Below are 26,188 nucleotides of genomic sequence, written 5' to 3' on the forward strand. Positions count from 1 at the left end.
TTGTCATGTTTATTTATGGAATGGGATCAAAGTCAGTGACTGAGTCTGAAAGCACGGCCGAGCCTCTCCAGCAGACGTGTGCGTGTGTTGTTTTCCTCCAAGTTTGTGTTCAGGCACGTTCCCTCCATGCTACATCCATGACGTGTCTTTTAAACAACCCCCCCATCTTTCCTCCCCTCCAGCTGGAATGCAGGAGAGGCAGATACCCAGCACTTCGATGGTAATTGTGCCAACTGAGATTTTCAGCGCTTGTTCTTCGGCATTACAGGAGCAGACTGTTGCTTCCCAGCACCTAACAAAGCAGAGGTTGGAGGAAACCAAGTTGCTGTGGTGGCTGAACAGTTTTGAGGTGAAAGCTTTGCTTCCTTTTCAACTTCATGTACAAATACAGAATCCAACCAGCCACTATTACACACAAGTGCAGCACTTGAGTTCATGAAAACAGCACTCTGCTCCTCTTGAAAGTTTCTCTCATCATCCACTGGCATCCCCTAGGGAGCAACTCATTTTCTGTGTAAGCATTTTGTTTGAAACCCATATTAGTGTAATGAGTATAATGACATGTCACCCATGCTAGGCTGTTCCTTTGGGAAATAGAAGCTGGAAATTCACACCACTGTCACCCTACACAGCCAGCCAGCAGAGTCAGAACTGCATCATTAGCAGTGATGCTATAGGATACAAATGAACTTGCATTTGCTCAGTTATGATAGTGCAGTTTTACTCCATCAGTTCTTTCTATGTCCACCAAAATAAAACACATTTGTAAAGCAAGGGGTAAGTGCCACCACCTCCTCTGACCATGAAGTAGATAAATGAAGCTCTTATCAGAAAGGAGCCACAAAAGGAGCCTGTCTGCACCCAGAATGTGCCTCAGTGGGTCCCATGTTCTTGCACAGAGGAGAACAGATGAGCTGTCAATGGTTAATGTGTATTTGCTTCTGAAGGCAGGAGAAATGTAATCTAATTCTCATTAACCAGATACTTCACCCCCAAAATCATCAGCACAATTTGGGAGTGCTGGAAAAATGGCCAACACGGTCTTTCACAGGTATTTCAGGGGCACTGAAACACCTCTCTGTTGGCAGTGGTTTGGTATTATTTTTTTAACCAAACTACATTTTAGCAAAGATACAAAATGTCCAATTGCTAAAATAGATCTTCACTGTCCTGAGCAGAGAAACAGGACATGCAGAGGAGGGAATAAATAGAAAACCCAGATTAAAGCCAACTGATTTCTTGCAGAAGTTTGAGTCTCTCACTAGCAGCACTTTCTATTATATAATTAGAAAGAATAACTGCTGCAAAGTGAGGGCTGCCTGTGAATGGGTGGGGGTTTGGCAGTAGGAGGGGTAACATTGCCAGCTCCACTCTGGCCATTAGCAAGAGCAATTTGCCCACAGACAATCTGGAAAGAGTTTTCTCAGGTTACAGTAAAATTAATGGAGTTGGAAATTCCTCCTCTTTCGGATTAGCTCAGCCTTCTTTTTGCAACCTTTAGTATCTGGTGAAGTGCAAGGAAGGTTCTGATAGCAGCAGAAGCAGCAGGGTAGCATACAGTCTGGGGGCCTAATCCAGAGTTTCTCTGGGTGCAAAAGCACAAGAACTAGCTGTTAACTGAGAGGAAAATTAAAACCATAGTGGGGTGATTCTGATCTAACCGGTGACTTAAGGGGGTGGGGAGAACTGCTATAAACAATAGGCATTTAACAAGGAAAGGCATCATCACTGATACCAGATTTTGCTGACAGCCAGAGCATTGCAGATGATCAGCACAGAGAAAAGCTGCTGAGAGGAGAGACAAGTAACACAGACATGCCAACAGAAAACATGAATTCTATGTTAATTAAGATTAACTGTTGGCCTGAGCCAAAGTCCATTATGTGACACAGATTAGTCAAAACATCAGAAAACAGCTCAGTTGTTTTGCACATCAGGAATCTCTTCTGTAGATCATTGATCACATTACAGATTCTTCATATAGTTCTTCCAAACCTGCCTTTCCACCTCCTCAGATTTAAGAGCTTTTATTATAGTGTCAAAGTAACTGATTATCAAAAGTTGAACATCATCCATTTACAAAAGAAGGGAATCAAGCAAAAGCTTGTTTATTCTTCATGCATCTTTATATATCTAAGATCTGATAAAAGAAACTAACTTGGGAGAACTCTGCAGTCAACAAAGAGTCTTTCCACCTAGAGCTCAGCAGGATTTACCCACACATAGCCTTAAGCTAGCAAAGAAGAAATGAACACTGGCAGGAATTACCTCTAGCTGCAGAACTGATGCCTTTTAGTTAAAGCAATGGAGAACCTCTTGCATTACGTAGACTTGATCCAAAAGCTGCTCAAGTCATCGCTGCTAACTCAGGTGGGTTTGAGATCTGGCTGTAAAAAGGACCGTGTCTTTTTCTATTAATCATTAAAGTAGCCAAGGCAGGGCAGAGGGGGTTGCTTCCAAACTCATTTACTTTAAAGCCAAGTTTCAGCAGGGGTGAGCCAGGAGACATGAGTGACCCACCTCAGGCACAGCCTTGGTCATCCTCAGCTGATGAATGAAGGAAGCTGGGGTGGGGGGGGACATTTCCTCCTTCATTTATCCCCACCTCCTGTTTTTTTAAGTGCCATTACATTACTGAAAAAATACTTATAGTTAATCAGCACTGCTTAATCCTATTCACTTCCATCTGTGCCTCTTTGTAGCCTGACACCTCTCCTGTCCTGAGGCCATGGAAAGCAGAGGGTATTTAGTGCATGGGGGAGCTCTGCTGTTGGAGGCCTCGGGGGAGCAGCTGTCCTCAATCATCCTGTGTACGGCCCTTTCATTCCTAGATTACATCTTGTACCAACAGTTTGTGTGTGGGAAAAATCAAAGCTGTCAGAGGCTCCTCCCAGGACGCGCACTGCGCGTAAGGTGCCCAATCACCGGCCCGCGGGTGCATGACCTTTGGGCTTGTGGGGAATAATGAATTGGGGGCCAGTTTTCAAGGACTCACCATCATCATCCAGCCCCCACCAGAGCCTGGCCTTAGAGTAATCACCGACAGGCCGAAGCAATGAAAGCAATCTGTTGTTAACTGCCTGAACGGGCTTGTCCCAAGCCCCCCGACTTCCTTCGTGCAGGCACATTGCACAGTGGTAATTCTTTCCTTAAAGGAGAAAAAAACCCACCTCAACAGCCTAAAAGATGCCTGCTTGGAGCCTTCCTTCCACTGTGCAGGGTTCAAGAACAGCTGACAGAAAATCCAAGAGTGTAGTTTCAGAAACCCTAACCAGTAATGAACGTTGAATGCCTGAATAAATCCTGATGGACTAGAAAGATTTGATAACAAAAAGACTTTCTTTAATATTAGTTCTTCACCCAAGCACAGGGTGACAAATCTATTGAATGCCCAGTTTGTTACCAGTAGTTGCACATCTACTAACTGTGGTATTTTAGTTGTTTTTTTTTAGCATTAAAATGAAGTGTTCAGTTGGGTGAGGACCAAACTCTGCGGGGTTTCTGCATACAGGATACACTGAGCCTGCTCCAGTATGGCACTGCCTGGCTTTGGGCTTCTGGTTATTTTCAGCTTCAAACACAATCCTTTACACCACAGTATCCTCATACAACAATAAAGTCTTGTTTTATGGATGTGGCAGTAAAGGACAGAGCAGGTAAGCACCCAGCTAAGCTCATCGCAGGAGCCCATGGCTGATCTAGAAGGCTGATCTTGTTGCTGGCCACCTATGGGTGCTCCTTAGATGGTGCCATCTTCCCTGGAGCACACTGATAAGCAGATATTTGTACAGCTTTATGGAGGGGCTGGGTGGGCTGAAGACACTCAATCTGGTTGCACACCCCACGGGAATGCCCGTTGTGCCCAAAGGTGACCCTCTTCCCTGCAGGTCCCTGTCCCCATGTGGCTCCAGCCCTGCTCAGTGCATGGCTTCAAGCACAGCCCATCCCTCTGCGCTGGTGTTAATCCCAGACAAGCTCCAGTCTCAGCAACATGTATCTGGCTCCTACAGCACAACCTGCACTGCCAGGACAGAGACTTTAGTAACTCGGGAAATACACAGATGTGTTTAAGAGTTCAGGGCAGACAGCATGAGAGTATCACACTGAACCACTAGTAAGGCTTTAAAAAATGATATATCCACCCTCATATCAAATGTTCTTTTTTTCACTGCAGAAACACCATGGTTGAGGATATCAGCAGTACTAAAAGATGAACTTGTTAAATCTGGGTAATAGTTTATGAGTGATTTAAGCACTTCCTGGTTATTAAACAAAGGCTTCTCTTCCAGCTTGGCTGGGAAAATGCTACTTGGTGCCTAGGCCACGTTAAAAAACAGTGTTATTTTATGAACAGTGTGGGATGATGCTATCATTCTTCCTTCCACACGTCAACAGCTTCCTGCTGCTGACTTGTTAGCAGGTATTTCGCAGGATTAAATAACCTGATGTTATCAGGCTGCAGAGTAGAGTTCTGCATGTCTGGACAGATCTGACTGACTGACACAGTGTCCCCTCTTCAGTACCCAGAGAAATAATCCCCATTTTTCATGCCACACGCCAGGAGGCATTGTCAGGTTTGCATAAACAGATACTTTGACAAGGAAATGGAAGCTTGCACTCCGTTATTTTGTCTCATACTTCTCATGTTATGTCTATTGTATTGCACATTGGTTAAAACAGGAGTGCAGCTGATGCAGCAGCATGCAAAATACATAGACAAAAATGTATTGTCCACTTCATTTTCCTATTAGACAGTACTTGTGGGTTGAAGAAATCTACTCCAGCTCTGGAAAATACCCTCATGTTTCAATGCAAACCCTTAAAAAATGTTTTTTAAACAAACATTCTGATTCCAGCCTCGATGCTGACCCTGCAGTCATTGCCCACTGACCCTCAGTTGAGAGAACCGCCTCAGCTTGGTTGTATCGTGAACATTTCAGTTAAGGGCTGTAAGAATTATTAAGTCCACTGTGCTGAAGGGCTGTGCCACATGATCCTTGTGTTATCAAGGCAAAACATGGCCATGTGCTGGCAGGGTGCTTCTGGTCCTTCTTTCCATCACCTGCCCTCACTGCTCTGTATTTGTCCTGCTTGCTTGCAAGGATAAAGACCCTGTATCCATGCCTGACATGGCAGATCCATATGGTTTATCTGTAATAATTTTGCTTGTCTTAATGTACTAAGGGCCATTCCAGACCCTTGAGTACCCTCTGGCAGAAGGAAAGCAAGTGCATCAGTCCTTCTCCAAGCATAAGGAGAAGCAAAGAGCAGAATGGGTCCTTGGACTGAAACATCTCTAGTTGTATCCTACCTCATTTTACAGATTTCCAGTATTATTGTCATTTATAAATACATATAACATCACATGTAATCTCTGAAGCTGCCCGGTGAGATCTCATCACAGAGACCATGCTGCAGGGCGGAGGTCCACATGATCTCTGATATTTCTGCCCCGCTCTGCCTGTCCTTTACATCTTACAGGGGTGCAAAACACAGAGCATATTTCTTAAACAGCTCTCAATCACAATTATATCAGCATCACAGTCCCAGTCTGGGCTGTCTCCTTTAAAACTAAAACAACCTTGTGACATGCCTTGAAAGATGAGGACATTTGGAGATGAAATGTCCTCATCTTTCATGTGGTGAAACTCACATTGCTTCAGTGGAGGCTCTTCTGGTCTGGGGCACAAGGGGAAATCATGTGTACAGCGCGAGGCCCCTCTTTTGAAAGGGAAAGCGTTGATTTAAGGGTCTCAGACCAGCTCAGCAGTGGTGCTGTATCTACAAGCAAGTTAGTAGCTGGTGTAGGTATCTATCTCCAGTATGAGTTATGGAGTTGTTAATCCTCCACAGGTTTTAATAATCATTTAGTATTTAGTGAATACGTTATATTATAAATGTTTTATTAAATCTAAATTAAATGCAGATTTGGAACATAAATGTGCTATTGAAATTTATGAGGGATCTTAGTAGAGAATAATTTTTAGACACTGCTGTGAAAGCTACAGCATATCAGTTTCCAAATTAGTATGAAATACTGCGTGTTAGTTGTCTGTTACTAGAGAATGTGCCTGTGGAGGTATGTCCTGAAACCCCCATGTGATCCCAAAACTTAATTCATCAGCAGGAATTTTTAGGTCTGTAAAAAGCAAATGAGCTATTTCCATGTCTGTGCAGTGCTGTGTCACCTAGAATCACTGCCTGTGGGTCCTACCTTCTCCATGCTAACCATCCTGAGGTTCTGCAGAAATGCCATGCTGCAAATGCATCCCAAGGCTGCAAATATTAGGGTTGATGATACTTGTTTTGACCATCAATGTTCATATCCAACATCTAAGGATTTCCAGCATGTTATGGGTTGCAGTACCAGATTTGATACCAGGATTCATAGAATCACAGACTGGTTTGGGTTGGAAAGGACCTTAAATCTCATCTAGGTCCAACTCCCTGCCATGGGCAGGGACACCTTCCACTAGACCAGGTTTCTCCAAGCCCTGTCCAACCTGGCCTTGCAACCTCCAAGAATGGGGCATTCTCAAGAAAGGATGATTAGCCCTAAGTATGTGGTTCTTTTCTCTTCGCACTTGTTTACTGAATTGTTTTAATCCTAAGGCACTTCTGACAAAGCTCAAGACCATTTCAGACACAGCTTGAGACAGAGGCCACTTTCTGCTTGCTAGGTCACTGATGAGCTGGAGTCCCCAAACCCCTGTCTGGCGCAGCTCAGCCTGGTCCTGCCCTACACAGCTCCTGGGCACCACAGGGCCAACACCCCCTGCAAAAAATGGCTGGAATTGTTCACTTAAAACTGAAGAGAGATGAGAAATTCACACCAACATGAAAAGGAAGAATAGAGCAGAAGTACGGACACACTCAGCATCACTGCTGCTGGGAAACACCAGTCAGAGTACCTCAGGTTCCTTGTGAGAAGCTGAGAACCTGTCAGTAACATTGTCATGGCAGAGTCCTGCAGAAAACCAGGGCTTGGGTTCTTCTTCCTGGAGAGTGATCATCAGAGCTCCTGCACCCCTCACTGCGAAGCCTGGAGATGTGTTGTTGATAAACTCAATGAAGCCATTCCCAGTAAGTGTCAAGCACATCACACACCATGAGGCATCATTAGAGGACAGTACACATGTGTTGACATGCCCTTGGTAGAATTTACATCAATAATATTGTGCATTAATTTGAAATACTTCCTGGGTTTTTAAAAGAAGAAAAGCAAAGCTACAACAATTCCAGCCAACTTAGAAAGCTGTTAATGGCTGCAAAACCTGGACATCATTCACACTGCAGCTGCTTTTTGGCTCAGATGGTTGGGCTTGTGGTATGCAAGGATCTCATTTTCTGCGGAAGTTGCAAGGTTTAAACCCTTCAGGCAGAGCAAAGCTGTGAGCTGAGAAATGAGCATCATCAGTACCGTAGGCAAGGAACAGCATCTACCTAAAACTCCTCAGTGGCTGGGAGGTGAGCACAAACTTTAGGGAAGACAAAATTGTGGAGAAGCAGCTGTTCAGTCCAATGGTTGGGCTTTATTTTACAGTCATGTCAGATTTACTTCACGGTCTGCACCAAAAATTAACACATAACTGTCAAGTCAACATATGTATATGTATTTTCTAAAGGACCATCTCTGTTTCTAGTAATTCCAGATGCAATTGTAAACCTTACCTTAATCAGGCACTGTGGAAATCTGCTCCCATTCAGGCAGGGAAAGAAGGGGAGAAAGTGGCAGGGCCAGGGCAAGCTCCTTTGAATGCTGGTATGAGCACTCTAGGTAGTGTCTAGAGGCAAAAAAAGAGACACTTTTTATTGACTGTGTTCTTCCCGTGGAGCAAATCAGTGTTGATGACTTCCTATCACTTGTAAGACTGACACATCTACAATTTCTGTTTCCAGCTCTGCACTTGATTAAAGGACACTCTGCATCCAGAGTGATGTTATTATACAGAATGCCTGTGTTATCAAATAATAAACTAACTGTCACAATATTGGCTCAAGGCTCGGGAATTTTCTAGCCTAGGAAGATGAAGACGATTACAGTTCAAATAAGTACGATTTTTGAGTAATTGTTTGCAGAAATGGCATAAAAGCAATATGACTTGTTTGAGGAAAGTAGTAGGATTTTCCTTTACAGAATTCTACCTGAAACATAGCTAAAAAATGAATGCTCAGAGCCCAGACTTGCTTAAACCTATATATTTGCATTCACATGAAGGGAAGCTGCACTTACAAAAAGATGAAGAGCTGTCCCTTTAAAACTGAAATAAAACAGCAGTTACTGCATTTGATTCAATCACCTGTACCTAGATTTTCTTACAAGCACATGGGTAGCTCTTCAGATCTAGTCTACAGATAACAGACTAGACTTGTACACAAGTCTTTCCTCTCCCTGCACCATACCCATAGATATACACGCACAAAAATTCATTCTACAAAACTCCTAAAGGCTCCCAATGCTTTTTCTGTCTATTAACATATGGCCTTTTCTATACAGGAAGGTCACAAAGACCACCATGTCTCCACCACTCTCTTCATATGCTCCTGTGCTGATCTCCATGGGTGACCTGCACAAGCACCCTCTCCTCTGTGGCCACTCAAGCTGCTCTGCAGCATGTTAAACATGCAGGCAGAAAGATCTTGGTTCTCCATTCCAGCTGAGTCAGAGGCTCAATATGTGACCTTCTGTCACTTGGTCTTCTTATGTCAAAACCAAAACCGAGTTTAAAACTAGGAATGCACTGAGAACCAGATGCTCCATCTGAGCCAAACCTTTCTGGGTAAATATATTGCAAAGAGCACAAATCATAGCATTTCAAACTTTGGGAATCTGTATATATTTAAATATATACAAAATTCTGCTGTTTCTTGACAATAGCTTCATACTGTAGAAGAACAGAAATCCAGCAGACTGAAATTAATAATGCATTAAAACAAACACCAGTGCATTGTTTCCCATGTAAGGAACTGCCTGGATATAAATAAACCCTTAGTCATATTCTGTGATTTAAATCACAGAATCGTTTTTCTCCAGAGTAACAATTGCACCTTTCAGAAAAATAAGAGATTAAATTTGTTCTCAAGAAGAAGTCCGAGGAATTAAATTCTCGTGCACCAGTGCTTTTGCTGTCGGTGTATTGAAACCACATAACTGAAATGCAACTAAAACCTCTTCCTCTGAATATCCCCAGAATTTTAGGAGAAGAATTACTTGGATGACTGAAATTCAAGCTAAGGCCTATTCGTACTTTTGCTGTTCTACCTAAAGGTACTGTTTCCACAATGTGGCCAAATCACACGTTGCCTCCTACTAAGCCCAGATTTTCCTTTTGCAGAATGCAAGCAGCATGCAGTACATGGAACCTGGATGCAAATATTTGCCCAAAATAACAGCTTAGCTAAAATTCCAAAGAGATGAACACGGATCATTTTCATACAGAACCTGTCTATTGGCAGTGGGGCACAATATGGCAGCAGTGAGAATGTGTTTTGCTTTGCCTCTTGGGTTACAGCCAGTAATCAAAGTAGCTCATGACTATTCAAGTTCACTAGCCAACAGACAGCTGAATTATGGCATATTTGCACATCTCTGATGATACCTCCACGTAACACCAGAAAGAACACAGGCAAAGGTTTAAAACATCATTTTAGAAATCTGAAATAGAAAGAAAAAGTTCAATTTAATAACCAAGTTAATAAGCTGTATTGTTCCAAAAAATACACGTTGCTTTGCATTCAAATACAGTAACAAGATCTTTTTCCCTGTAATTTCTCACTGGCGAAAGTTAGTTGCAAGGTAGATTACTAGCCACTTTATTTTTATATCAGCCCAGAGCATTTTAGCATATAAAATATATATGCAACATACACAGCATTTGGAGTGAACAAGAAAAAAAAACAGATGATAAAGTATTTTCCTCTGCTTATACTATCAGCTTGTGAAAACAACTGTCTCATGAACAACCCATTTTTAACAAGCAGAATTTTATTAGTGTGCAGTACAGGAAATTGTGGTTATTTCTCACAAACTTTGCTCCATGTCAAGCACTGATTTCCTTTTTATGTAAATGAGAACCTATAAACTGATGCAATTACCCTCCACACATACATTAGTTTAAATACTGGGGTGCTACAAAAGTCATTTATCTTTCATACTTTCTGTTAGGCTGCAAGTCAGCTCTGAGGTTTAAATGTTGTTTAAAAGTTCTTGGCTAATTGATCACTTTAGAGATGCTTTAAACACAGGTAAAACACCGACAAAGGCTTTTAAAGTAAGCTTTCTTAATGGATGAATTGCAACTATTCATCATTCTGCTTGCTACTTCCCTACCACCACCCCATTAAACCTAATAAGTTCTATTAAAGCTGTTAACATGTGTCATCTGTTAATGGAAAGTGTATAATGAACAAGGCATGAGGGGGACCTGGGGGCTCACAGAAGTAAAGTTTAGAACAGAAAGACAAATTCTGACCATTCACAAAGTTAATGTAACAACAGGTCAGTGTTCCAGGCCTTTCTTGGAGATGATTGCCATTTAAAGCCTTGCCTGTGCAGAGGCACTAAGGTTAGATTCACTGGCGTGTGTTGTATTTCAAATGCTTCATCAGACGAAACGTAGAAGTTGAAGGGGAAAAAAAAAATGCATTTCTTTTTGGCTTGAGAAAACAGTGTGACACATGACAAGCCTGGATCTCTTTTGGAGAGGCTGTGCTCTGTATTACTTGAGATTAAGTTTGATCATTCCTGAAGGAACACAGAAATCCCCAAACCTGGATGGCAAGGGCTGTAATAGTTGCTCTTAATGTCTGCTGTTAGCTGATTACTGACATCTTGAAAGCATTGCTCAAGCAGGCCCTCTCACAAGCTTCTGTCATGTGGATGCTCTTGCAGATGGAGAGCATGCATCATAGAGCGTGGGTGACGGAGAGCTTCAAGGACCAGCCTGTAATCAAAAGCTTTGAACTGCTCCTAGCTTGTGAGGCTGCTTTACTTGTTACTAGGGGGACTATCAGATCATATTATAATGACCAAAGCCAGCCCATGTAGTAACAGCTGGGAGTGTAATCCAAAAATTAGCTCATTAATTCACAGGAAAGTATTTTCTACTCATCTTTCATTACAAAAAATGTGTCTGCTTGTTAGTGGAACTTAGAGCTTTAATGGGAACCTTTAAAACATTAGCAATGCACATGTGCTTTTCTATGCTTTAGTGGGAGATTTATGAAGTTTATTCTCTAATCTCTGTTTACAAGCAGAAATATGACGAACATAAATCATTTGAAATAAGATTTCAAGCTACAAATCCACTTTGCTATTTCCCAATGTTATTATGCTATTTCAAACCTTCAACTAATTCTTTTCCTTGTTGGCCTGTTTGTTTTCAAAAACAATTTCACTCCACTTGACCTTTGTATTTCTTGGAAAAATGTTCAAAGTTGGAAATAACTCTAAATGTTGTCTGTTAGTGCTTATTTGCCATGCACGGCATGCTAAACTTGAGCTGAAGCTTAGGAGCCCCAGAGACATACAAGATGTGAGGGGCAAATCAGCAAGCTACCAAGAGGAATTAGCATCACAGTGATACTGTGATCATTACTAAGGACAGTCAGGCTACTCTTCAAGTGATGACTCTTACAAAAACCTCAAATTAAAACAAAAAAGAGAAGAAAAAAGCCATGATATGCTGCCAGCTCTAGCAGAAAACTGTTATTGTTAAAACATGTTTCCCATCATAGGACCAAACAGTGCAATGACACTGTAAATTAAATGTTAATACAGTACATGAAAAAGCACAGTGCATAGCAATTGTAGATTTCTAGCTGAAGTTGGTGGGATGTGCTGGTTTGTCCATACTTGACCAGCTTCCCTTTGAAGCCATGTCCAGGTAGATCATTCTGGTCTGAAATGTTAGCCATTAAACTAGCCTCAGCATTCTTTCAGCATGACAAACCTTCACTTGGACAAATAACCTCTAATAAACTCAGATCTGTACTCCTGCTTGCTCAGAACCGCATCCTCGTTAGGTGGGAGAGACTTAATTAATGCAATAGCCCAGTGAAGACCCAGATGCCCATTCCCACTGGGTGAAGATGCTGCACACTGGTTAAGTGGGTCACAGAGGGGGAAGCACATTACAATACAGCTTCAGGGTATGACACCCCCCTGCAGACCTCAAACGACCATAGATTTTCAACTAGACAATTAAAAAATATGTGTGCTTCTGATCTTATAAGGACAGTATCAGACTGTAAAATGGGACATGAATCCTTTTCCAGGGTGTGAGCATTTCTTTAGTATTTCTTTAGTTCCATACGTTCAATCTCCAGGGTCCACCACGACATCACCACATACTGCACATCTGTATCAGAGTGTAGGCCAAGGATATTCTATTTAGTTTACATTTTCCTGAGGAACAGCTGATTGTGTGCCTTGAAGTGGGAAAGGAGAAGTATTATAAACTGATGACCAATGAGTTTCTGTGATGGGATAACTGTGGAAGTTCTCTCCTTTTCTTGATGTATGCCATGAGAATCACAGGAGAGGTACAGAAGACTTTGCTGTAGCAGGGGGTTGGTGTTGCAGGAAAATGCCAGCACTGCTGAACAGTGCTGCTTCTAGCCTCTAATATTACATGCATGGCTGGTGTTCATTTTTTACAGTGACCCACGGAAAAGCATCTATTGCAAAGTGCTAAATTCTAAAGGGATTCTGCTCCTACGACAGACCCCTGTGAGTCTGGATGGGCTCAGCTTGAACAGCAGGTCGAGGGAGGGGATTCTCCCCCTCTGCTGCTCTCTGGGGAGACCCCCCCTGCAGTCCTGATCCAGCTCTAGGGCAGCAGCACAAGAGGGATGTGGAGCTGTTGGAGAGAGGCCAGAGGAGGCCATGGAGATGCTGCGAGGGCTGGAGCAGCTCTGCTCTGGAGCCAGGCTGAGAGAGCTGGGCTGGGGCAGCCTGGAGAAGAGAAGGCTCCTGAAGGGGAGACCTGAGAGCAGCTCCAGTGCCTGAAGGGGCTGCAGGAAAGCTGGAGAGGGGCTTGGGACAAGGGATGTAGGGACAGGCCAAGGGGAATGGCTTTAACCTGCCAGAGGGGAGACTGAGATGAGCTCTTAGGCAGAAGCTCTTCCCTGTGAGGGTGCTGAGGCACTGGCACAGGGTGCCCAGAGAAGCTGTGGCTGCCCCATCCCTGGCAGTGTTCAAGGCCAGGCTGGACACAGGGGCTTGGAGCAAGCTGCTCTAGTGGAAAGTGTCCCTGCCTGTGGCTGGGGCTGGAGCTGGATGAGCTTTAAGGTCCCTTCCAACACCAACCATTCTAGGATTCTATGATTAAAAACATTTCACGTTTTGGCTGCTCGTAACCCATCTGCCCACCCTCTCCCTCTCTCCCCCATAAAAGATGCACTTTCCAAAGCACTGCATTTTAACTGCATTTATGCAAAACTATTACCTAAAGAATTTTACTGCAACCCAGTAATGAAGAGGACAGTAGCAGAAGTTCAGCATGGTGGAGCTGCAGTAGTGCTATGCTGAACACCGCAATTAGTAAAAAAAGCTTACTTTTTGCAATCAAAATGCTTAGTAAGCACTAAGCATTAGTGCTTAGGAAACGTGTTAACACCTTTTTAGATCTCAATGCTTCATGGTGCTGGGCACACTGGCCATGACCAAGGCAAGCACTTCAAGGCATGCCTACCTAAAGAGCAACACTATGCCTTCAAGCCCTCATTCCCACAAACACTTACTGCTGCAGTAAGCATGACTTGGGTATGGGTACAGAATTGGGCCCAAGACCCTAACCCAGGAACCATTGTCATCACTGTTAATTAATTACAGTTATTATCATTACATTGTCATGGAACAGGAAAAAAGTGTGCTGCTCACTAACAGCAATCCAGTCCCTGACTCAAGAAGAACAGGGCTCTCAAAGCTCGTAATTCGAGCAATTTTAGTACATTCTGCAAGATTCAGTTTTATCTTTTTAGGAAGTTTTGTCTGTTTTCAGTGGGAAATAACGGGTCTTAAAATGGCTGTGCTAGTTATGAGACCTCTGCTGCCAGCTAAAGATCTGAAACCTGTACTTTCAGATGTGCTGACCCATGTATATTGGAGGAACTGGGCAACAGCAGTTCTTTGGATGAATTAGCTAAACCATTATACCTCCACCGTTTATAGTCCAGATGCACAAGAAAAGAGCAGAGATTGTGTTAGAGGAAGGAAAAAAGTTCAATTCCGGCAACAAGAAAATAACTCTAAGAATAAAACGTAATGGGGAAAGCTGACAATATTTACATGTCACAGATTGTACCTTTCGCTTTTCAAAGGGCCGAGTCCAAGGTAATTAAAACTTTGGTGGCCTTTTCAGCTTTTAAACTGCAACTAAAGGATAACAGAACCCGGGGAGTGAGGCCCTTCAGCAGCACATGTGGCACGGCAAGCCGCCCTGTCAGGGTTTGACAGGTGTGTGCCTGTGCGCTGGTAGGGCCACTGCCGCGCCGGGTCCTCCTGAAACCCGAGAGTGTTTGTAAACAGTCTGTGCTTTCTCAAAAGTGCCCTCGAGATTTGTTACAGGAAGTCAAATTGCTCAAATCTCCCTCATTTGGCACGATACGCTGAAAGCATGCTTGAGTGATCATAATTGCGCTGGGACTGACTTCATTTACCAATCTCGAGGCGTACCTTTCCAATAACAACTGCAGGCGATATAAATTCAATCTCTTGTTTGTTTCTGAAAGTGATTAGCCTCAAAAATTTGGAATTTAAACACTCGTAATTGCAAAGTGTTATTTGGACTCCATTTTGATTTATTAAATGAAAGAGTCACCTTTTTTTTTTTTTTTTCTCCCCAGGAATGATTTGAGGTGCTTTGGAAAGGGAAAGGGATGGCAAATAGAAAGGAGAAAAGATCATTCTCCTCAGTGGAGGCACTGCTGTTACAAGAGCATTTTGTCCTTCTACAACATTCAGTATTGTAACAGGAGCATAAAAGATTCTGATGTTGATTTCAAGTGTGGACTTTTTGCTGCAAAATATCTATGGTTCTCTTGGATTAATATTATTTTTCTTCACATCTATGCAGAAATACATGCAAATCTAAGCCAAATAAACTGCTGTACAACTGAAAGGACAGAAAGAGAGCTGAAAGAGTCCCATTTTCATTCTGAGTATTACAATCACTCTTATTAAATATGATGGAAAGGGCCGAAATACATTTATTCCATACATCCATTACAACTTTCTTAAACCTATTTATCTAATACACATTTGCATCCTCTTTACATTTGCATTCTCCAGAAAGGGTTGGGGTAAAGCCCATGATGGGCAAGAATTGTCCTGACAGCAAATCCTGGAAAAAGATTTGCAGGAAGATAATACTGAATTTGTAACTATAAGCAAATACTCACAAACCCTTTTCAGAGGATACTAACTCAAGTGGAAAAAAAAAAAAGAAGACATAACTTGTGTATAAACCACAAATGTCTGGTTTCCAATTAAAGAAAGATACTGTGAACTCGTTATAAAAGTGTGCTCACAAATTCAGAGCTGAAGGAACTTGAGTTGTGTTATTTCCAACCACAATAAGGTTGGAAAGAGCAATTTCAAAAATTCAGAGAAAATCACAAAATTCATTAGAAAAAACCTGTTTGCTAGAACATCTTGCTTAGCCCTCATCATGAACAGATCCATGGACAGCCTCCTTGTTCTAATTAAAAAGCAGAATGAGAAATGAAGCAAAGCAGTAAAAATCTCCACAAGGGTTAACCCCGTGGCCCAAACTTACACTGTCAAGGAAGGACTAGGCTCTCCTTGCAAAAAAATCCTAAAAGCTGAACAAGTCTCTTGCACATCAATTTCTTCATAAGCATCTTCTTCCACCTCCTTTGCTCCTATCCTGAATTGTCATCAAATTATAAGCAAATTCTCTGCCTGTGCATGGGCAAAACATAGTGCTCAACATCAGAAATGCTACATCTCAACCAACAGTCCTGATACACACTTGAACGCATATTTATCATAGAATCAGAGTGGTCTGAATTGGTAGAGCCCTTAAAGCTCACCCAGCTCCAAACCCTGCCACGGGCAGGGACACCTTCCACTGGAGCAGCTTGCTCCAAGCCCCTGTGTCCAGCCTGGCCTTGAACACTGCCAGGGATGGGGCAGCCACAGCTTCTCTGGGCACCCTGTGCCAGCGCCTCAGCACCCTCACAGGGAAGAGCTTCTGCCTAAGAGCTCATCTCAGTCTCCCCTCTGGCAGGTTAAAGCCATTCCCCTTGGCCTGTCCCTACAGGCCCTTGTCCCAAGCCCCTCTCCAGGTTTCCTGCAGCCCCTTTAGGCACTGGAGCTGCTCTAGGGTCTCCCCTTCAGGAGCCTTCTCTTCTCCAGGCTGACCCAGCCCAGCTCGCTCAGCCTGTCTTCAGTCTTAGCACTCAGATAAGCCAGAACACCTGCAACACACAGGCAATAGCATGGCAGCAGAGCTGCTGTGTTCCATCTCAGGGTGCCCACTGCCATGCACCCGTCTCACATGGCAGCTACTGACCTTCCTGGGTGCTGCCATCATAGCCCCAGCACAGACTTTAAACCTTGCAAAGAAAGGCAGCAGCACTGAGAACATGAAAGGAAAGGCAGCTATGTGTACTAAAACTCAAGTTAAATCTTCCAGATGTTTCTGAATCCCTACGCGGCCTTGTGGCAAGTCGTGGGACCCCATGTAACTAAAAGGAGCCTGTGCCAGAAACCCATGGGGAGTGTGGGCTTCGTGATTCCAGCAGGTGTATCCAGGGGGGAACGGGTCACCTAAGTGGTTCTGGAGCAGAGAAGGAATTTCTCAGACCCCTCATGCTTCGCCTAAAGTTTACTTTGTTTTTAAAGTAACAAACTTACTAAATTGTCCCCAAAATAAAGCCAAACCTCAGGGCGAGTCTAATTTATAGAGAGTCTGTGCACAGTCTGTTTCAAACTAGATGGGACCTACCTAAGCAAATAATTTAGTGCTACAATTTAGCCCATTTCCCCTTCAGCAATACTACTGCTTACCCAAAACATCTCCATTTATTTTTAAACCAAACATATTATTTATTTGATGGGAATGTAGAGAACAGAAAGGAGCAGCACAACCTGAACATTCATCATTGTTGTTTGTGCTCCTTGAAGGACATTGTTGAATTATTGCTATAAACATTCCACATTTGGCTAAATGTTGTTGATATAAACAAAAATTTTTCCTCATTAAGGTAATTTGGTGCAGCCTGAGAAACTGATTTATCAAGAGAATTAATTAAAGGCAGCTATGATTTGTAGCTCTTTGCTTGTGGATGTTTCAGCGTAAACATCTCCATTAAAATTAAATTACTGCTAATCTGATCCTACTAACAATAGTTTTTAAATACACTTCACAGATACAGACATGATGCCCTTATTCAAGTTTGGAGCTATGCAGCAGAGTCCCACCCTCACAGTTGCCGTGGTGCAAAGGTGGGAGAGCAGTGCTGCAGATGCGTTGTGAGGTACCTTCCCACTGAAAGTTTGCTGGCTTTGGGGGAGGGAAGGTGAAAATTCTGTTTTCTCCTTGAGTTTACCCATGAGGAACAGATTAGAAAGGACTTTCTTGGGCTGTGAGTAGACAATTAAAATAAGAAGTCTCTCTCTCCTTCTCTCCGATCTGCACTTCATGTAGTCCAGACATCAAACCAATCAGTCAAACCAATGCCCCCTGAATCAAGCAAGATTTGTCTGTAACATCTTGGTTCAGGAGTTTTATATAACATTTTCTTCTTTCCAAAAGTCTCCAGAAACACAAGAAAAGAAGACAAAATGATGAATGATGTTTCTGCCTGTTGGTCAGAACATTGGGTGTTTTGCAGCTGAAGTCCCTTCAGGACACACATAAAAGGTCATCCTCTTACAGGTTCCTCAGTCTTTCTTTCACATAAACCCACCAGGAAAAGGTTCACAAGTACTAACCAAAGCTGTGGAAGTGTCGTTCCTTCTCCCCTTACAACCAACCCTCAGAGCCCATCCACAAAGCAAAAAGAAGCCCAGGTTTCCCAGGCTACCTTTACACAAGCTGTTTTGGATGGCGCATGAAATGGGCAGCAACATCACTTGTACTCGTCTGCCTGTAAATGAGGTCTGTGCCCAGGGAGATATTGGTGAAGACCCTGAAACCATTTTGTTTCCCACGCTTGCTCATGCAAACTAGCAAATAAATGCGGTGTCCATCCCTGCTCCAAAGGTACCTAGTTCTTGAACGTCAAGGGGGCACAAACCTTGCTTGGATTTAGGACACACTGGTTCCCATATTGGTTCCAATTCCAAGATAATCAAGTGATCACATCCTACCAGTTTTTCTACCTGTCAGCAATACAGAGTATACTTTGATAAAGAAAGCAAAGACTTCTAATCCTGACACAGAAAGAAATCAGTCATGAAAAGAAATAGGGAAGAAGAGCAAGCTAGCTTAGGTCATGGAAGTATACCTCATGGCTTAACTAAGAGCCTCTTGAAGACTGAAGTACTTGATGTTCAAAAGACAGCTAAAATTATGTACAGTTAAAGATAAAATTATCTACAGTTAAAGGAAACAGGCATTTTGTGATTTAGAAGAAGCCACCTTCCCTCTCCCAATATTGGTGACCAATCCTGTAAGATGCTGACCATCTTCAAGCCACTGTTAATTGAGTCTGCTAATTACAGTGTTCAGCAGCTCACAACATCACAGAGCCAGATAGACGACATATTTACAGAGGGCCTTTGGGAAAGTCTAGATTAGTCTCAGGACAACTTGAAAGGAAAGATAAGAAAGCTTAAGAGGACTCTTCCTCTCCTGCAGCCGACAAATGAATTAGCAGTAAAGGCTCCAGCTCTGGTCAAAGAGAAGGGATAATGCGGTGATGAAGCAGGTCTTAAATCATTTTGATGCACTTCATTGTCACTCTAAAGAAGATCTAGTGATGCAGAGAGAAAACAAAGTATCAGTCAGCATAATCAAGCAAATTTGAATTGATCGGTTGGTTACATAGAAAGGACATAGCATGGACAAATTTTTCATCACTTTCAAAGGTCTTTTCTATATTGTTCATTTAAGTGTCAGCTTTTCTTGGTTAACCAAGTTTTTTATTCAATTTTTACTATTTCATTTCTCTCACATTGGAGTCTCATAAAACCATTTTATTTTTTACAGGCAAAACAAAGTCATGGAGGTATAGAGGGTTACGTGCTGCTTGGCCAGGAAACTACAGCTGGTGGCCCTACCAAGTGAAGCAAAGTCCTCTCTGCGGTAGGACAGAGCTTGACATTAGTGAACTCCAGCATCATAATTTGATCCAGTTACAACAGTAATACTGGAGTCAACATTATGGTGGCTCTCAAAGTTCCCTGTTTTGGTATGGTGGGCATTAAACACACTGATATTCTATGTAAGTGGTGTGTGATTTATGTCTGAGACCCTTACGGGATTGCCAGGCAGGCAGCTGAATCTCTACAGGCAGGAGGAGAGCAGAGACGCTCCTTTAAAGTCAGCACAGTGCGATTTAGGACCAGGAGATTCATCTGGAATGCTGCAGGGGTAGAAACAGTCCTATGCCAGAGTGAATCCAGTCTCCAGAATCCTTTTCTGGGTCAGTCTCCACCTCTAATCATTGAAATAAGGGCAACAAAGACAGTGCATCACACTCTTCTATTTTAGGTTTGAATTTCACATCTTCTGACATAAATCACAGAGATACAAGACTCAGGGAAACATAGGGGAAGAAAAACTCCTGTTTGCACATACTTTTTCAGAAATGAGTACTCCTCAGGATATATGCATATTGTTGAGGTACTCCTGTATAGAAAACACCCATACCATTTCACTTGGAACTCATTAACTAGGTATCAACATCTTTTGCCTTCACGGAAATATTTATTTCAGGGAAGGATATCTGCGTATACATCATCTGAAAGACGAGAGAGAGAGTAAAGGATTTATCTCATAGAACTTGAGAAGATACAGAAGTCATGATATTCCTACAGTTCTCGTAATGGTTGCCTGTCAACGGCTGCATTAAGTGGGCTGTACCCATTACAGGGATGGAAGCTGTCATCAAAATGAATTAGAGGTTTATTTGGCCACAGTTGAATTTTATATTCTTCTGGCAATTTACTGTCTGTCTGGCAAGCTAATGAAAAGTAGGCTCGGAGAAGAGGGCACTAGTGCATAAGAACACAAAGTATGTAGATTATTTTTTCCTTTCGTAATGGAATACGATGGGGTTTTACAGTCATTTAAAGAGATTCTTTTCTTTTTATATATATAACCCACTACAAAAGAGCAGTTGTCATCCTAAATCTTAACTAAAGATTATTTGGAAAGCACAATTAATGGCTGTGAGGTAATGCCACATCCGCCAAGTTAGATAATTAGTAACTGATGCATGAGTGACTGCAAACAAATGTGCCTCTGCTTTAGACTTCAGAACAGACACAAATCCTAATTCACCTAAACCACCAGTACATGGATATAATAAAGCTCAAATATGAACTGACCTGATCCTTTACACACTGGTTCTGCAGGAAAAAAAAAAAAAAAGGACAAGTAAATCAGATTTTTGCCTATCCCCCCCCTCAGTACTGTAGCTGGGAGCAGTGTGGAGAATCACCCACATTCCATGGTTCACTGGCGAAACACTGACAAGGGGCTTTCTTAGCACTCATTAGCACAAGAGAGCCTTGCTGCTTTTAGCAAGACTAACAGCAAGGGAGGTATGTGATAGTGATGGCGCATGTTGCTCGCACAGGAACCTGCAAAAAAGGGGAAGGGTTGCCTGGGGGCCAGGTGTTCTCTCCACTGCTTCTACACTACATTGCTGTCTGCTACATGCCTCCTGTGAGGAACTGAAACCAAGGAAACTGTCCAAACGTTTCCCTTGTTTACCAGGAGCAACGCAGAGAGCAGGAAATTCTCTGCTGTCCTGTGCTGGCTTGAATCTGGCCTCTAGATGCCCAAGTACACAAAAGAAGCACACAAAAGGTGCCTACTTAGAAGAAATTAAGTACTACTTGAAACTTATTTTTAAAAGCTTGAATAATGAGTATTTTAGAATGTAGCAGACAAAGCAGGGTTTATACATGAGGGCATTTATTTTTTGCAGGTGTATCCAGTATTCTGAGTCAAGAAACAGTAGCACACATACATTTTACCAGCATGAAAGAGGCAGTAGGGGAGCAAAAGGAAGAAGTAGCTATTAGGTGAATATGTATTCTTGTTCATTTTGGCCACAGAATGCTGAGCCTCACTGACTATGGCAGAGTAAAACATCACAGTACCTAGAACTGGCAAGGAGCAGCCTGTGTGCTGTCTGCAGACTCCGGGGACAAGTATTCACCTTTACAGCTCATTGGCAATTTGCTGTAAGACTGTGATCCACAAAGGCAATCCATTTCCCTCCTGTGAAGGTGCAAAGCCGTTCATCATGTTTGTGAATGCACGAAAAACACCCACATACCTTTCTTAATAAAACAAGCTGTGTGTTGGCAATGCAAATTCCCTGTTATAGGAAATAGGGCGGTTCAGCTCAGCCATTCTGACCTCCTCTTCAGAGATTTGAAGACAAAGCTATTACATGACTTGAATGGAAGCATCTCTTTTGCTATAACAAAAATGAGCCAACACTGCCCTCCTCATTTTTCTTACTAAATGGGTCCATGTTTTGTCACAGTTTCATTGCTTGTTCAGTAACTTGTGGCTGAGCTCACCAACAACACTGTATGGAAACAGTACCAAAGAGGACAGGATTTTTCTCTGTCATAGTCCTATAGCCCTTCCGCATCTGTTACCCCTAAGTCAACACAGTGACAAGAGCTCAGTGCTCTGCCATTGCCACCTCATCTTTCACAGAGCTCAGGACAGTTCAGCATTACAATGTGGATGCTGTAGAATGTAGAATAAAAATGCTGAAGCCTTGCACCAGTGTTCTGCAGCCTTCAGACCTGCTGTAGTTCCTGAATACAGCATATATGAAATTAATTTTTCACTTTAGGTTGCAAAATGAATGCAAAGTACTAGGCCTAACAAATTACCCTGGTCTAGAGAAAAAAACATGACATGTAAAAACAATAATTTAACAGAATTCTAAGGAAGTTGGTAAATGTAGTGACTATTTTTTACCATGCTTATCATCCCTGCACATAATAACAGGCTATATAGGCAAGGCTGTAAACCTTGAGCACCTCTGGACTCCATCCATGCAATTCATCCTTCAGAAGCAAGAACTCTAGTAAAGGGATGAGGTAGATAACTCCACACAATTCAGTAAATAACAAAATCATCCTAAATTTGAATGTTTGCAGTTGTAAAGCAGCACCCTTGAGTAAAGCAACACCTCCTTCTTGCTGAACTGACCCATCAATCCTACAATGAAACAAGCCACTTTACCTTTGAGTCTCTTGATCCAGAAGTAGAATCATAGAATAATTAGGGTTGGAAATGACCTTAAGATCATCCAGTTCCCCCCCCCCTGCAATGGGCAGGGACACTTCACACTAAACCATGTCATCCAAGGCCTCGTCCAACCTCGTCTTGAACGTTGCCAGGGACGGAGCATTCACAACCTCCCTGGGCAACCCATTCCAGTGCCTCACCACCCTAACAGTAAAGAACTTCTTCCTTAGATCCAATCTAAACTTCCTCTATTTAAGTTTTAACCCATTACCCCTTGTCCTATCACTACAGTCCCTAATGAAGAGTCCCTCTCCAGAATCGTTATAGACCCCCTTCAGATACTGGAAGGCTGCTCTGAGGTCTCCATGCAGCTTCTCCAGGCTGAACAGCCCCAACTTTCTCAGCCTACCTTCATATGGGAGGTGCTCCAGTCCCCTGATCATCCTTGTGGCCCTCCTCTGGACTTGCTCCAACAGTTCCATGTCCTTTTTATGTTGAGGACACCAGAACTGCACACAATGCTCCAGGTGAGGTCTCACGAGAGCAGAGCAGAGGGGCAGGATCACCTCCTTCGACCTGCTGGTCACGCTCCTTTTGATGCAGCCCAGGATACGGTTGGCTTTCTGGGCTGCAAGCGCACACTGAAGCCGGCTCATGTTCATTTTCTCATCAACCAACACCCCCAAGTCCTTCTCCACAGGGCTGCTCTGAATCTCTTCTCTGCCCAACCTGTGGCTGTGCCTGGGATTGCTCCCACCCAGGTGCAGGACCTTGCACTTGTCATGGTTTAACTTCATGAGCTTGGCATCAGCCCACCTCACAAGCGTGTCGAGGTCCCTCTGGATGGCATTCCTTCCCTCCAGGGTATCAACCGAACCACACCGCTTGGTGTCATCGGCAAACTTGCTGAGGGCGCACTCAATCCCACTGTCCATGTCAGCGACAAAGATGTTGAACAAGACCAGTCCCAACACCGATCCCTGAGGGTCACCACTCGTTACGTTACTGGTCTCCAGCCAGACATGGAGCCATTGACCACAACTCTTTGCATGCTGCCATCCATCCAGTTCTTTATCCACCAAGTGGTCCACCTATCAAATTGATGTCTCTCCAATTTAGAGACAAGGATGTCGTGTGGGACAGTGTCGAATGCTTTGCGCAAGTCCAGGTAGATGACATCAACTGCTCTACCCCTGTCCATCAGTTCTATAGCCCCATCATAGATGGATATATAGAAGTAACATCCTTTTTGACCTAGCCATTTGGGCTCAACCAGTTCAATTGCAAAAATGAGCATGAGCTGCGCTATTTGGACTTAGAGCCATTTCCGCCAGATCTAAGACTCAGTAGAGAGAACAGGGAGGTGCTGGATTTGCAGGTCACCTCTCAATGCAGATGAGTTTATTGAAAACCCAGTGAAAAGCTACTGTTGTGCAGTAGGTGATTTTCAAGTGTTAATAAAGCAGCCAGCTTTGCCAAGCAACACCCCAGCTCCCAAGATTGTAATAAATACTTGAGCATCCTGCCAAATGGCAGTGCTAACAAGAAAGCATTTTCTGTTATCAGAGCATGAGAAGCACTCCTAACTACTGTAACTTCACTTGAATTCAGGGCACCCCAAAATCATTATCCCCTGGAAGGCAGGGCTCATTTAGGCAGGCAGCAGCCAAGCCTGGCTGGGGAGAGCTGGAGGCCTGACATTAATAAGGTGCTCCATGCCTGAAAGACCATAAAGGGAAAACCTTAACTGGGTGTTATAAAACTGGGTGTTATAACAAGGGGATATGAAGTGTCACAAACTGTGTAAATGTCACGAGCTCTCTACAAGGCCTTTGTGTTAAAAATCTTCCCCATCTTAGCCCCTCTGGGTGAAGTATTTTCCTTCTGCTGCAGCTCCTTTTAAAATATTTTGACAATGAGAGTGAAAATGATAATTTCAAAAACGTGTATGCTGGCAGCTTTGTGGGGATGGCAGCACAGGGTCACAGCACTGAGGAGGAACAGGGACTGCACAGCCCCATAACAAAAAGCAAACATATTACTATTAAAAGCTGTTTACAGAGTGCTACAAGTGTTTCAAATGCAACATAAACCCTGCTTCCTACCATCAGCATTTACAGCCTCATGTTTAGGCATGTTCTTAACTTTATGCACTTGGTAAATCCATCGGACTAGACCCATGGATTAATGCCTGTAGGGCTGGGGTGCTGTAAACCCAATCCAGCAGGTCTTGAACCCCTCACCCAAATGGAGCCAATCGCTGCACTAAACACTTAGTTAGGCAGGTATGGATGGAGAGAGCCCTGCAATGGAGTTGCACAAGATTGTATTAGATCACAGGAAAAACATTTCTGGTCAGAAAAGTACAAAAGGACAGTCCTTTTCTTTTCTTTTTCTTTTTTTTTTTTTTTCTTTTTTTGATTGAGAGATGACATGTTAAAGATGATGCTCTTGTGAGACCTCACCTGGAGTATTGTGTGCAGTTCTGGTGTCCTCAACATAAAAAGGACATGGAACTGTTGGAACAAGTCCAGAGGAGGCCATGAGGATGATCAGGGACTGGAGCACCTCCCGTATGAAGACAGGCTGAGGAAGTTGGGGCTGTTCAGCCTGGAGAAGAGAAGGCTGCAGGGAGACCTCAGAGCAGCTTCCAGTATCTGAAGGGGGCCTATAGGGATGCTGGGGAGGGACTCTTCATTAGGGATTGTAGTGATAGGACAAGGGGTAACGGGTTAAAACTTAAACAGGGGAGGTTTAGATTGGATATAAGGAGGAAATTCTTTACTGTTAGGGTGGTGAGGCACTGGAATGGGTTGCCCAGGGAGGTTGTGAATGCTCCATCCCTGGCAGTGTTCAAGGCCAGGTTGGACAGAGCCTTGGGTGAGATGGTTTAGTGTGAAGTGTCCCTGCCCATGGCAGGGGGGGTGGAACTGGATGATCTTAAGGTCCTTTCCAACCCTAACTATTCTATAATTCTATGTGATAATGTCGTAGGTATTTAGGAGTTGGCTCTACCATTTCCTATGCATGGTCAAAGAACAATAAAATCACGATTACTCTGCCTGGCCTAACTATTTTATAGCAATTCTAATCGATTCTTTCAGTTCCTAGTCCCTGGTACAACCAGAAACAGCAGTTTAAGATTAGAAGGAGACCATTCCTCCTCCTGCAGGGGCAGCCCCACCGGTGGCTGCCATCTCGGGCTCTCTGCAGCGCTGTGCAGGCTGCCTCAGAGCAGTCCTGCTTCCCAGCCAGCCTTATCTCGGCTGGGGACAGCAATATGAATTGCTTCACATCATGGTGTTTTGTTAATGAGGAGTGCTGAAGTGCTGAGAGCACCTTCCCCCAGCCCTGACACTGTCATTGCTGCCTGTGATGAATTAGGGCTGTGCTTGAACCGAAAGACCAGCAAATTAACAGTTAATTAGGAGTTGATAAATAGCAGAGTCCTGCAGCCCCTCTGGTTCAGCTTGTTTGCAGCTGCTGCCCTTCTCCTGTATCTTGAAACAGCAAGTGTTTATGTGCTGGTAACAAGTGCCTGAGTGGCCGCCATGCCTGGGGTTTGTCAGGGGCCTGCTCGGCTCTACCACAGCCCCTCCTGCAGCCTTACAGGGCTCTGCTTGACACAGCAACTCTATCAGTATTTATCCTTGAGATAAAGAGATGTGACAGCGCTTTCAGGGACAAATTAGACTGTGTGGTGGGAAGGAGGGGAGCGTTTCTTAGCCCTTGCCTTGGTAAAGCTTGGTTCCCTCCCATGGAGGCACCCC

The sequence above is a fragment of the Pezoporus occidentalis genome, unplaced genomic scaffold (assembly GCF_034315485.1).
Source record: "Pezoporus occidentalis ecotype Australia unplaced genomic scaffold, CSIRO_AGI_Poc_V1 ctg212, whole genome shotgun sequence".
Lineage (NCBI taxonomy): Eukaryota > Metazoa > Chordata > Aves > Psittaciformes > Psittacidae > Pezoporus > Pezoporus occidentalis.